This window comes from Anabrus simplex, chromosome 7 (assembly GCF_040414725.1).
Source record: "Anabrus simplex isolate iqAnaSimp1 chromosome 7, ASM4041472v1, whole genome shotgun sequence".
Lineage (NCBI taxonomy): Eukaryota > Metazoa > Arthropoda > Insecta > Orthoptera > Tettigoniidae > Anabrus > Anabrus simplex.
In genome coordinates, this window is record NC_090271.1 from 4,083,750 (window position 1) to 4,098,276 (window position 14,527).

General features: G+C 37.8%; 1 protein-coding gene across 5 annotated transcripts in view; it reads left to right on the forward strand.

Annotated features, from left to right (window-relative positions):
• Noc3 (Nucleolar complex protein 3) overlaps positions 1 to 14,527 on the forward strand; it is a 504,473-nt gene that overhangs the window by 51,484 nt on the left and 438,462 nt on the right. The window lies entirely within an intron of this gene.

A 14,527-nucleotide genomic window follows, 5' to 3' on the forward strand; every position in this document is an offset into this window, starting at 1 on the left:
ACCTAGTGTTTACAGTGCACTATGTCTCCTGGTCTTGTTACTTTCATAGATCTGTCTGTGTCTTATCCTTGGCTTTGACAATATGAAAATGACTGAGGTATGAGCGATGCTAGAAATGGCATTTGTTATGCAGCCAGTCCCTGCTATGAATGGTGTGAAAATGTTGCTCATAGAGTTGGTTGGTGTATGCATTTCAGTGGGCTTGGCAGACTGATATATAATAGCAACTCTGGCTTGCTGAGGAAAGCAATGGGAAACTACCTCACTCCTCATTTCCCTAGTACGCCTCTTCAGTGATGGCTAGGCCATCTATAACAGCTGATGGTAGTGCTGTTGAGGATCCTATCAGCAGGTGCCGGGCTGAGTGGCTCAGACGGTTAAGGCGCTGGCCTTCTAACCCCAACTTGGCAGGTCGATCCTGGCTCAGTCCGGTGCTATATGAAGGTGTTCAAATACGACAGCCCCGTGTCGGTAGATTTACTGGCACGTAAAAGAACTCCTGCAGGACTAAATTCCGACACCTCGGCTTCTCCGAAGACCGTAAAAGTAGTTAGTGGGCCGTAAAACAAATAGCATTATTATTATTATTATTATTATTATTATTATTATTATTGATCCCACCAGCGTTAGCGCTGACGGACTAAACATACATACAGGGTTATTCGAAAAGAAGGAACAGATTTCAAACATTCATTTCTTCCAAACTACAAAGGATAGAAACATATTTCCAACGTTCCTGGAAAGAGGAAGAGTTCAATTTTTACTTTTATGAGCACCATGTGTTGCACGACAAATATCAAAATGGTGGTTCCATTCTTGCCACACACGGATCAGGTGGTCTCTAGTTATCAAATTCACAGCTTCAACAATTCGATGTCACAAACTGTCAAGTGTCAGGCATAAGGGGGATAAACACGTCTTTTACGTAACCCCACAGATAAAAATCACAAGGAGTGAGGTCTGGAGATCTGGGAGGCCTCAGGCGATGAAGGTTATCTTCTGCTCCTCCTCTTCCAATCCATCGTCCTGGAGTTGTGTCATTTAGGTAACGTCGAATGTCCTGAGAGAAATGAGGCAGGGCACCATCTTGCATGAAGATGAAGTCGGCAGAATCCTCTTCCATTTGAGGAAATAACCAGTTTTGAAGCATGTCTAGATGGGCTAGTCCTGTGACAGTTTCCTCCATGATGAAGAAAGGTCCGTAAACTTTCTTTACAGATATGGCACATAAGACGGCATCTTCGGTGTATCTCTTTCATATTCAGTAACTGCCATAGGATTTTCACTTGCCCAAATTTTAACGTTATACCGATTAACTTTACCGGAAAGGTGAAAAGTGCATTCATCTGAAAAAATGAATCGTTCAGAAAAATTTTCTTCTTCCATATCATCTAGCATGCTAATGCGAAAGTCATACCTTTTGTTGTTGTCTGGATGCAATTTCTGTAAAAACTGCAGTTTGTACGCCTTCAGGTGCAGACAGCGTTTCAGAACTCGCCATACCGTTGGTTGAGGAATGTTAAGTTCCCTGCTTCCTCCTGTTGTGGATTTCTTTTGGCTGCTTTCGGAAACTTTACGGGCACGTTTGACATTTTCATTGAATGTGCTTGGACGTCCCGTGCTTTTCCCTTTACAGATGCAACCATCTTCTACGAACTTTCAATGCCACTGGTAAATCTGCTTATGATTTTTATTTATTAAAGTGACGACGAAAAGCATGTTGAACTCCAATAATGGATTCAATCAATAGCTGGCCATACACGGAAAAGAATTGTGACAGGCGAGGCCTTTTGTGACGCGTTCCGACAGGCTAGGACTGCTCGTTAGTGAGCGAGATCAGTTTGAGGCGTCATCTGCTACAGGCGAGACCTGTTGTCAGTGCCTCAACGGAAAGACCACGCCTCACAGATCAAGCCTCTTGTAAGGAAAGTGTGGAGTGGACAAAGGTACTGCTAGAGAAATTTATTGAAATGTACAAAGAGCGGCCATGTCTCTGACAATTAAAACATGAGGTGTCACAGTGTCGCAATCAAGCGTTCTTCAGTATCCTCCTTTCCTCCTTCTTCAGCTTAGAAGCTACAATATCCACAGTAAATACACTTTCAATTAGACTGTTCTGCAGTGATAGCTATGCAAAACAAGTAATGTTTTTTTACTAGTGGCTTTGTGCCGCACCGACACAGATAGGTCTTATGGCGACGATGGGTTAGGGAAGGGCTAGGAGTTGGAAGGAAGCGGCCGTGGCCTTAATCAGGGTACAGCCCCAGCATTTGCCTGGAGTGAAAATGGGAAACCACTGAAAACCATCTTCAGGACTGCCGACAGTGGGATTCGAACCCACTACTCCCGGATGCAAGTTCAGAACTGCGCACCCCAAGCGCACGGCTAACTCGCCCGGTAAACAAGTCATTGTATATGTGTTGTGTATGTTTGGTATTCAGCTCGAAGGTTGGTTTGATCCTCCACAGCTATGCCAACAGCTGTCATAGCCTAGGCATCACTGAAGAAACGTACTAGGGAAATGAGGAGTGAGGTAGTTTCCCGTTGCTTTCCTCACCTAGTCAGAAGTTGCTCGCATATCAGTCTGCCAAGCCCACTGAAATGCACGCACCAGCTGACACTATGAGCGATATTTTCATACCATTCATACCAGGGACTGGCTGCATAAGGAATGGTATTACTAGCATCGCTCATACCTCAGTCACTTTCATATTGTCAGAGCCAAGGATGAGACTGAGACAGATCAAACATTTAATGTAATAACAAGAAAAATCCATTCATGATTACTTTTTTTTTTTTTTTTTTTTTTTTTGCTAGTTGCTTTACGCACCGACACAGATAGGTCTTATGGCGATGATAGGATAGGAAAGACCTAGGAGTTGGAAGGAAGTGGTCATGGCCTTAATTAATTAAGGTACATCCCCAGCATTTGCCTGGTGTGAAAATGGGAAACCATGGAAAACCATCTTCAGGGCTGCCGACAGTGGGATTCGAACTCACTATCTCCCGGATGCAAGCTCAAAGTGATAAAAATCATTGCTATCCGTATTGAAGATACTGAAGCTCAAAGCCGCGTTACCCTGACCGCACAGCCAACTTGCCCGGTACATGCTTACATAACAGCATACCATAATCGCTGTGGTCCATTCGCAAATAATTCTTGTAATCGTCCCATTCATTTTCTCTCAGGTGTTGTATCAGACTCGTGTGACTAAAGCTGTCTCACTCTCCTATCCATGATTTCAGCCCCTTTGATCGATTTTTCTGTTTGCATGATTTAACATACTGGTATAGCAAAATGCACATTCCATCAGCTGCAACAGCAATTTTTTTCCCCTCTGGACACTGTCTGCTTCGATGTCCATCGCACAGTTCTAAGTACGGCAGACCCGACCGCCAAAGATTGCAAACTAGTTTGAAAGGCCAGCGGATGAGGCTTGGCCTGCCGAGAACAAAGGGATCATGCCATTAACGGGAGGGTCTGGAATGTTGACAGATTATGTTGCACAATATGACAGGCTTGGTGTCACAGTTGATGGCGAGTAGCAGGCCGGGTCTCTGAAGGTCATGCCTGGCAGGCGGTCTGTCGGATCTGGCCCCAAAGGCGAGGCCTGCGAAAAAATCTGTCCGTGTATGGCCAGCTAATCAATATAGCAATTGAGGCTTTCACGGCCGGCGTTACAAATCATGTCATCGTTTTCCGGGCTTGTAGGCCGTGGTCCAGGAGCAAGTGAATGTCCTGATGTTTCACCAAAGACTGCGTTCAGCATTGTCAAGGGTTCCGACTGACTTCCATAGCAGCGAAGCTCTCAGTGGAATGAAGTGTTGTAATTCCACCTCATTATGTAGTGTAGGATAGGGTACGCTGCTCGCGTATTGGCCGCCATGGTGGGGCGGTGGTCGCTGATTGGCAGTTCTCGACCCTTGACAGTGCCGAACGCAGTCTTTGGTGAACCGTCGGGGCATTCGCTCGTTCCTGGATCACGGCCTACAAGCCCGGAAAATGCTGACATGATTCAATCAATCGATGTCTAAAGTCAATGCCTTGTCGATTCAACCATTGTCTTCTGTCTTTAGCTTATTGTTTCATCTCATAGTAGGAACTACAACATTTTGCATCAATACTTCCTAAGTCAACTGCTTCCCTTTTTTCGTAAGATCTTTCCTTCTAGTAGATTGGTCAGAAAGGTATTATGACGCACTGTCTGTCCAATGAATTCAGCTGTTCTTCTATGTATTGTTATCAGCTGTTTCTTCTCCTGTATTTCTCGCAGGATACTTTCGTTGGTTCTTTTTTCAGTCCAACTGACTTTTAGCATTCCCCTCCAGACCCACATCTCAAATGCTTCAAGCAGTTTCCTATCCTGTTTTTGGATTGTCCAACATTCACATCCATATGAGTACGCTCCACAGAAATGACATCACAAAACTTTTCCTGATCTCGGTATGTAGATGTATATTGGTCAGAAGATTTCTTTTGTTGCTGAATGCTTGTTTGGCATGCGCTCTTCTTTTCTCTTTGCTGCAACGGTTATCATTTGTGATTAGACTTCTGAGGTAAGGGAATCTGGTGACTTGTTCCACTACTTTGTTAGCAAGCCTGATGTTGGTGTGATTTCGCTCAGGATGTTTACTTAAATCTAATATTTTTGTTTTCTTCACGTTAATGTTTACGTATAAATCTACTAAATTTGATGACAGTATGTTCAGCATGTTGGATAATTCCTTTTCTGAGTCTCCAAATTGAATACAGTGGATTTGTTTTCCATTTAGTTAAATTCGTTTTGTGTTGGTCTTGAACTTCTTTATAGCTCTGTCAATGAATACATTAAAGAGGTACTGTGACAGTGGGCAACCTTGTCTTACTCCTTTCCTGATTCTTACTTCCTGGCTGCTTCCTTTGATGTCTACTATTGTGTTATGATCTTCATAAAGTCGTAGTATCAGCCTCCTATCTTTCCAATCTAATCCTGAAGATTTAATAATTGAATAATAATATCTACAAATGCTATATATGTATTTCTATTCATCTCCATTCTTCTTTCTAATATTGTTCTCAGAGCTGTAATTGCTTCTCTTGTTCCCATCCCTTTCCTGAAACCAAACTGGTCTAGATCAATTTGGAAATCAAGTTTATTTATCCTGGCTTTTATCATTGACAATAATATTTTGGATGCATGAGAGAGCATTGTTATGGTTCTGTGTTCAGAGCATTCTAAACTACTTCCTTTCTTTGGTATCATAACTATTCTGCTTTTGGTGAAGTCTTCAGGAATTTTGTCACTATCGTGGCATCTGCAGATTACATCATAAAGTAGGTCTTCCATTTTCTCACCATATTCTTTAGTAGTTCTCCTGGTATGTTATCTGGACCGCAAGCTTTATTGTCACTTATTCTCTCAAGCGCTGATTCAAATTTTCTTCTTGTGGTAACAAGGCCCTTATCTTCTTCTATATTATTTTCCAGTTCAATATACCATGTTCTAATAGATACATTTCCAGCATACAGTTCTTCAAGGTATTCTTTCCACTGCATCTATTAAGATTTTCAAATTTTTATCCTTTATTATAGAACTTTCCACTTTCGATTTCTGGTTTAAGGCTCTGATGTGTCGATGAGCTCTGTCAGTTTTTCCTTCAGCAATATTGTTTCCAATGTTCTTAGTTATCTCAGCCATCCATTTCTCCTTGCTTTTCTACAAAGGGTTGTAATTTGATTTTTAACAAGTCTAAATTGTTCCTGACTTCTTGTGGTATTCTCCCTCCTGTACTGGTTTCTCTTTACTATCAGATCCAATATTTCTCTTGTAATCCATGGTTTCCTTGGTGGTTCCAAAATTCTTGTTCCCAGTGTTTCATGAGCTATATTTATCCAACCTTCTTTAATATTTTCCCATTTTGGTTCTTCAAGTCTTTCAGCCGATTCATTCGTTTTGTGGGTGAAAAACTCTTTATTGTTGTTTTCCTTTAGTTTGGTCACATCTAGAGGTTTTGTTTGTCGATGCCAGTTCTTTTTCAGTTTTCAGTTGGCCATGACTAGGCAATGATCACTACCAATCTCTGCTCCAGGGTAGCTGTGGCTTGTTTTAACTTGATTGCAGTATTTTCTCTTGACAAGGATATAATCATTCTGATAACGAGCAGTGTCGTGTCGCCCAGGGCTTTCCAGGTATATCTCCGCCATAATGGTACATCAAATAACTTGTTTGTCATGATCACATTGAACTGATCACAGAAATCCCGTTTGTTTCTGATTCCCAGTCCGAACTTCCCAACTCCTTCTCGATCTGGATGACTTCCAACAATAGCATTGAAATCTCCCATAATTACAGTAGAAGTCCGCTATAGCGAGTACGGCATATAACGAGAACCCCGCTATAATGACAATTATTGTTTGTGCCTTCAAAATTCCTATATTAAACTGTGTATTATCCTTAGGTTACAGTGAGAGCTCTATCACTGACGCATCTGTTATTACGAGTGATTTTTCCGTTAGTGATATTTATGCGCCCCAGCTATTATGCTGCATGCAATCGTTCACCTTCGGTATCGTTTCCTCGCACTGTCCTCTAGCGAGTTCTCTTGTCGACATTCGAAGGGGATTAGTAATACCTGTCAACTATTGTTCCGTAAAGAAAATTAAAAATGAAAGAGAACTGTTTTGCGTAATAAAAGCATAAATAACGTATCCGATAACAATTGTTAACTTGTTAAATATAAAGGTTGAGTAAACAATCACTTAATTTTAATGCTAAAAACTGCAGTTAATTAGGATGGAATACACCTCAAGATATGGCAGTGTGGATCATTGATTTCAGAGGTTAGTTTATATTTTCTCGCATCTGTAAAATTTCGGAAATTTCAGTAGAGAAATGCCTTTCTCCCTATAAATTTGTATTCATGATATAGTACGGTTAAGTAAGGATATGTGACACTGTTTGAATAAGAAAACTGAAATGTTTGCCACAAAATGTAATCGATCATCTTCGATACGGTATAGTTTTCTCTTGATTTATCAGTTTCATTTTCCGTATTGACCGTTATCGTAAGTTATAGATGAGAAAGGTTCCACCTTATCAATACAAATGTATTTATACAAATCTCTACAGTACCGGTTTCGACTCTTTACATGTATTTAAAGTTAAAAATTTCATTGTTCCGTATTGAAGATATCACAATTAAAATTGAAATAATTGATAAGGAGATTCCACCTATTTAATACCAAAGAATAAGAAATGTAGAGAATTACATTCTCATTTAATAATAATTAGAAATGGTACCGGTTTCGACCCTAGTCCAGGTCATCATCAGCCGATTAAGAAATGGAAAACAATGCATAGGATCAGTAGAAGAGGCAATATGAAAAGGAAATGAACGAGGGTAGACACTGATAAACTTAGAAGGAGTTGAGTATGGATGAGAAAAATCGAAATGAAGGTGGAAATGAAATTTTTTTTTGAGAAAAGATAGAATAAATTAATAGAGGAAGAGGAATAGTGGAAAAAAGAGAAAAGTGAAAGAAATTGAAGATTAAATGGTGTTGAGGAAGGATGAGGTAGGGAGATGAAGGAGGGATAGTTTAGGATGGGTTATTGGAGGTAGAAAATGTGGGTAGGAACTTTGTAAGGCATGGAAAATAGAATTGGGGTTTTGAAATTTAGAATTTTTGAGAAGAAGAATTAGGAAGTCAAAAAGGATGTTTGGTTTTTCAGAAATGTCGTTTAAGTTGAAATTTGGGTTGAAGTACTGATCAAGGTGGATAAGAGAGGGGACCTTTGTTTATAATTTTAAGTATTTTCATGTCTTTTTCAATATTGGTGAAACTATGCTTGGAGTCTTGTATGTGTTGTCCTTGTATGTGAGTATCTGATATTGAAGTTGCGGCCGGTTTGTCCGATGTAGGAGGAATTGCAGTTGTTGCATTTGAATCTGTACACTCCGGATTTAGAAAAAGCATTAGATTTATTTAGTGATTTAGAGTTGTGTAAATTATCCAAATTTCTATTGTTAGTTATAAAAGAAATTTTCATATTGTGTTTTTTAAAAAATATTATTTTATAAGCATCTTGAGTGAAAGTGGAAAATGCAGTTGGTTTTGTTATGTCTTTAGATAAAGTGGTTTTAGGACAGTGTTTGAATTTGTTGATGATGCGATTTATGAAGGAGTTATTATCAGATAACTTCAATATCAGATACTGCGAACATATCAACGCCATTAAATACAATAGATTCTCCGCCATAGGACAACACATACAAGACTCCAAGCATAGTTTCACCAATATTAAAAAAAGACATGAAAATACTTAAAATTATAAACAAAGGCCCCCTCTCTTAAACACTACTGAAAATTGCTTTATCCACCTTGATCAGTACTTCAATCCAAATTTCAACTTAAACGACATTTCTGAAAAACCACATATCCTTTTCAACTTCCTAATTCTTCTTCTCAAAAATTCTAAATTTCAAAACCCCAATTCTATTTTCCATGCCTTACAAAGTTCCTACCCACATTTTCTACCTCCAATAACCCATCCTAAACTACCCCTCCTTCATCTCCCTACCTCATCCTTCCTCAACACCATTTAATCTTCAATTTCTTTCACTTTTCTCTTTTTTCCACTATTCCTCTTCCTCTGATAATTTATTCTATCTTTTCTCAAAAAAAAAAAAAAAACCATTTCCACCTTCATTTCGATTTTTCTTATCCATACTCAACTCCTTCTAAGTTTTACTGTGTCTACCCTCGTTCATTTCCTTTTCATATTGCCTCTTCTACTGATCCTATGCATTGTTTTCCATTTCTTAATCGGCTGTTGATGACCTGGACTAGGGTCGAAACGGGTACCATTTCTAATTATTATTAAATGAGAATGTAATTCTCTACATTTCTTATTCTTTGGTATTGAATAGGTGGAATCTCCTTATCAATTATTTCAATTTTAATTCTTTACATGTAGTCATCCTCAGCTGTACACCGTTACCTTCACATAATTCAAATTAGTTGATTTGCCTTGTCCATAATAATAGTCATAATGATAGGATATATTTTACTTCTAATTGAGCATACATCAGGATAAATTCGATTATGTACAATCTAAAATGTGTAGGTGAATTTTTTTAGGCCTAAAATCATGTAAATGGGCTTTTATTAAAAGTACAATTACGTAAACACTTTTTTAAAAATATATATGAAATATGTAAAATGTTATCTTAAAATGTACAGTTCAAGTAAAATCCGTTATAATAAATAAATAGGAAACATTTTGTTGGAATGAGTTTTTCGTCTTGCGTACGGTGATTTTCTTCAATATGATGTGAAAATCGTATAAATGGACCATTATTAAAAGTACAGTTACATAAACACTCTTAAAAATATATATAGTACATGTAGAATGTCATCTTAAAATGTGCAAATTCATGTAAGATCCGTTACAGTAAATAGGAAACAATTTTTTAGAGTAAGTTTCCGGTCTTGCATTCGTTGCTTTTCTTCAATATGATGTGGAGAATGTCTATGCTTTTCTGTAAGTGCTGCTCTTCTTTCTGCTGTATATTATGCTTCTTCATTAGTTTATGGTTGACTTATCAATCATTAATAACAAGTCTGATGTATTGTCCGAGGTAGATGTGTGCAGCTGCGGTTGAATATGGCTGGAGTATTGAATGTAATTTCTATTCTTTGAGTGTCAAATGCAGGAAGGTGGGTCTTCTCTGGTCTATAAATGCCGATGTGTGTCTGTAAGAAACGAAAAATGAAATTAAGAATTTGTAGTCTGAGTAATGCCTGTTTGTGTGTGTGTTTTAATATAGAGTACTTACGATTGCTATTGTGGTTGTGATGCGCTAGCTTTGGCTGCCTGGCGTGCACTGTGTCGTGTTCTTCTGGTGTTAGTGTCCGCTGCTGTAAGGGGATTGGAGGGGTGAGGGATGAGGGGAGTTGTTGTGGTGGGGGTAGGGGTAGAGTTGGGCGTGTCGATCATCTGTGTGTTGGCGCATGCTGGATGTTGTTTATTGATTATTTTAAGATACTAATTTTTTAGTGCGGGGATAATTTTATTGAATATGGTGTTGGTTTTTTCTGTAATTTCATTTATGTTGTAATTAGGGTTGGTATATTGGTCTAGTGATATGTATAGTTCTTTTGTTATATTGAGTAAGGGACCTTTGGAGTTTATGTTAAGTATTTTCATGTTGTTTTCAATGTTCGTGAAATTATGTTTATATTCGTCGATATGTTGACCTATTGCAGAAAAATGATTGTGTTTCACAGCATTAACGTGTTCATTGTACCTGATTGCAAAATTCCTACCAGTACGTCCTATGTAACTTATTTCACAGTTATTACATTTGATAAGGTATACTCCTGAGTGGTGATATTTATTATTGTTATTGATTGTCTTGGTATTATGTAATATATTAGTACTGTTGAGTGATGTTTTGAATGCTATTTTTAGGCTGTGTTTTTTTGAATATATTAGTTAGTGGGTATATGTGTGTATTGTTGAAAGTGAATAGTGTGTAGTCCTTCTTGGGTTTATCTGTTTTTGTTAATCTGGTTTTTGGTTGGGATTTGACTTTCTGAATGATGGTGTTGACCATTTCTTTCTTGTAACCATTGTTCTTAGCTATCTCATGAATTAGTCGTATTTCTTCATTAAAGTCAGTTCTTGATAAAGGTATGCTGAAGGCCCTATAAATCATACTGTAATGTGCTGCTCTTTTATGAGTATTGGTTTGGATGGAATCTGTTTTGATCGTGTTCGATGTATGCGTGGGTTTTCGGTAAACTTTGAAAGATAAATGTTCATGCCTGTTATAGTCAAGTCGAGGTAATTTAATTTCTGATTGTTTTCGGTTTCTTTGGAAATTTTATGTTCGGGTCTAGTGTGTTTAAGTTTTCTCTATAAGATGTTGTCGTTGGTATGTCTGTTATCAATAATGGCAAAAATGTCGACAAATCTGCACCAGAAGAATATGCCGTCTGTTTTTTTGATGGAGGTATGTTCTAGATAGTCTATGTATATCTCAGCTAATATGCCGGAAGCAGGTGACCCCATTGGAAGGCCTTGCTGTTGGTAAATTGTGTCATGGAATTTGAAGTAGTTATGTTGCAAATTCAAGTATTTTGATGTATTCTTCAATTTCTACGTTGCTTAATTTGCTATGATTTTTGAGATTAGATTGAATTATTTCTATGTTTTTTTGGTGAGAATGCTAGGGTACATATCGCTTATGTCAAACGAAGCGATGGTGTGGTATCGTTCTATTTGTAATTCTTTTGTTTTTTTGCAAAAATCCTTTGAATTTCGTACGGTTTTGTTGGCTTGGAAAAAGTAATGTTTCTTAAGAAATTTTTGGATAAATTGTAAAATTTTGTATGTTGGGCTTGTCCTGTAATTTATTATCGGTCTCATAGGTATACTGTCTTTGTGTATTTTTGGGTAAGATTTTGCAGTAGGTAATGGGGGGTTCCTAGTCGTGAGTTTCGTAGATTCAGTTTCCGTGAGTAAAAAATGTGTGTTTTTTAGTAGAGTTTTTAGGTTCTTTTGTATGCTGTTAGTTGGGTCTTTGCGTATGATTCGGAAGGTATTACCTTTAAAACATTCTTTAGTTTTTGTTATGTATTTGTCTTTGTCTATGATAACAGTGGTGTTGCCTTTATCTGCTTTTGTTATGATAAGGTTGTTTTGTGTGATTTTATTTTTAAGTTTGTTTATATGTACTTTTTTTGTACCGTTGTTATTTGGGTTATTGTGATTGTGCTAGCTTTTTTGTGATGTCATGTCTAACTTCCTCACGTAAGTCGTGTGGAATCATCTGTATGGCTTTTTCGGTTTCTGTGACGGTAGTTATGATGTTCCAAAATACTGACATTTTGCCCCAATTGTGCTTGGGTCCCTTACTCAATATCTCAGTTTCTGCTTCGTTAAATGGAATTCTAGTAAGATTCTTCACTGGTGGGTGAAAACTGTGTTCAATATTTGTGTTAGGGTGGATTGGAGTATTCTTGTTCATAGTTGAAATTGTTGGTTGCGTTTTGAGTGGTTGTTTCAAGGTTTCTAGTTTGTTATTTAAAGTGTTTTGTTTTTTAATAGCTAGGATTTCTATTTTTTCTCGTGTGGTTTACTGGAAATGATCCCAGTAGCTGTATGGAAGCTCTTGGGATGCTTTCAAATGTAGTCGGTATAGTTCATGGTTCAAATGTTGTTTTTTACGATAAAAGAATTTTATTTCTGCTTTTAGGCGAATTATATTGGTCCTTTTTAGGGTATTACGTGTTTGGGTAGTGGATCTATGTTTGTTATTATATTTGCTAAGAAATTTCGGGGTTAAGTCGTTTGCAAGGCATTCTTTCAGAAATGCAATGTTTTTGGCTGCATTCATTAGTTTGATTTTTATGCTTTGGTACTTGTATGCCACTGATGTATGAAACTGATAAATCAAGATATAATAGCCAACCAGGCAAAACGCAATGACGTGCAGCCGTGCAACGCACACTGTGTCAACACCCAACACAATACAGCCTACAACATACGCTATCACCCAAGATATCAAAATGTATATTGTTAGACACTTGACACAGTATAATGCCATACTAAGATGCACGCTGTAACTAAATAAACTTCAGCTCATTAGACGCAATTTTAGCTCACTGAGAATGTAGTACACAGACAATGCATCCGACCAATTATAAATTAAGACGTAATTTTTCATAACAACGTCTAGAACCTTCAAGTTATTTATATCACCTGCAATATTATACAATCATCTGAAGAAGAAAACACTGAAATGAACTAAAAACATTAAATAGTAGCATTCTATAATACCTGTGTACCTACCATACCAACAGGAATACTAACATGTAACAAGTTAGAGTAGTTGTTTTTACTACTTCATTCATTCTTTAAACGGCCTGTTATATCGGGTCAACTTTTTATGTACATACAAATGTAAATAATAATAACTTCACAAATATCAGTGTACATAAGTAATGTAAAAAAAATTAATTTCTGTTCATTAGATCAACAAAATAATGAGGTGACATGCCTCTCACAACATGTAACTTTTAAAGTTAAAGAGGAAAGGACCCATTTTATTATTCTTACTATTTGAACATTTAACTTTGCCGGGCTGAGTGGCTCAGACGGTTAAGGCGCTGGCCTTCTAACCCCAACTTGGCAGGTTCGATCCTGGCTCAGTCCGGTGGTATTTGAAGGTGCTCAAATACGACAGCCCCGTGTCGGTAGATTTACTGGCACGTAAAAGAACTCCTGTGGGACTAAATTCCGGCACCTCGGCGTCTCCGAAGACCTTAAAAAGTAGTTAGTGGGACGTAAAAGAAATAACATTATTATTATTATTAATGAACATTTAACTTGTCAAATTGGGTCAGTTTTCATGCATATGCAACGCTTTGTAATGTGATGTTTTTGAAACTAGTTTGATATATGACAGCTGAGGATGACCCCATAGGGGATTTACTGTAATTAATAGTAAATAAACACTGTATTGATAAGGTTGAGGCTTCCATATCATTTTTATGTCTTTATTATACAACGCTAACCGCGGCGACTGATTGTCACAGTGCCTATGTGTAACGTTACTGGATCTCGGGAAATATTGAAGAGTGAATGACATTCTATTAGCCTCTACACAATCGTTTCTCAAATCTGCAGAATGGCATAAAAAAATGCGAGCCTTCAAATTCTTAGAAAGGCCATGGCTACTCCATAGCAGAGTTATAACGCATCTACTGTACGTGATGTTTAGTAAAATTAAGTTTTATAGATAGCAGGAATATTTTTGCGATGGATCGTCGTGTTGCAAAGATAGGTGGAATAGGTATTGCCGGCAAATTATCAACGGGTTCTCGTCTATATTATGATACCACATTTAAGTAAGTGGTTATTAAACACTCAGAAATGTAGAATAATTGTGCAGCCACAAGAAAATACGGCACAGGCTTAACTAAATCCAATATTTGGCGTTAGCATGAAGACAAAAATAGCTTTAAAATTCGTACTGCACAAACAATGCATTCAGTGGTCCGCAACATGGACGCTTTAAAGAAGTCGAAGATGAAATTGTGAGGTATGTGTACTTAAAACGCAAGGGTGGAATTGCCATACCGCGGTGCAATAAACTCGTTCGTTGACCTTCAACATCCATAATTAGGCATATACATCGCTAGCCGCTGAAGTTGGCTGAACCTGGCAAGTGAGACGTGCATGTAGCGGCAGCCGGTTATATTTGATGCTGAGTGAAAGTAACAGTTTTATAGTAAGCAAGAATATCTTCCTGATGGATCGTCGTATTATAGAGACATGGGGAATCGGTATTGCCAGCAAATTTTCAACGGGTTCTGTTCAATTTCATGATGCCAATTTTAAGTTAATGGTTATTAAATCCGCTGAAATGAAGAATAATTGTGCATTATTATTATTTATAAGTTTCATTTTCCGTATTGATTGGATGCACTATACAGACAAGAAATGAGTTCCACCTATCAATACTTTCTTCTTGTTTC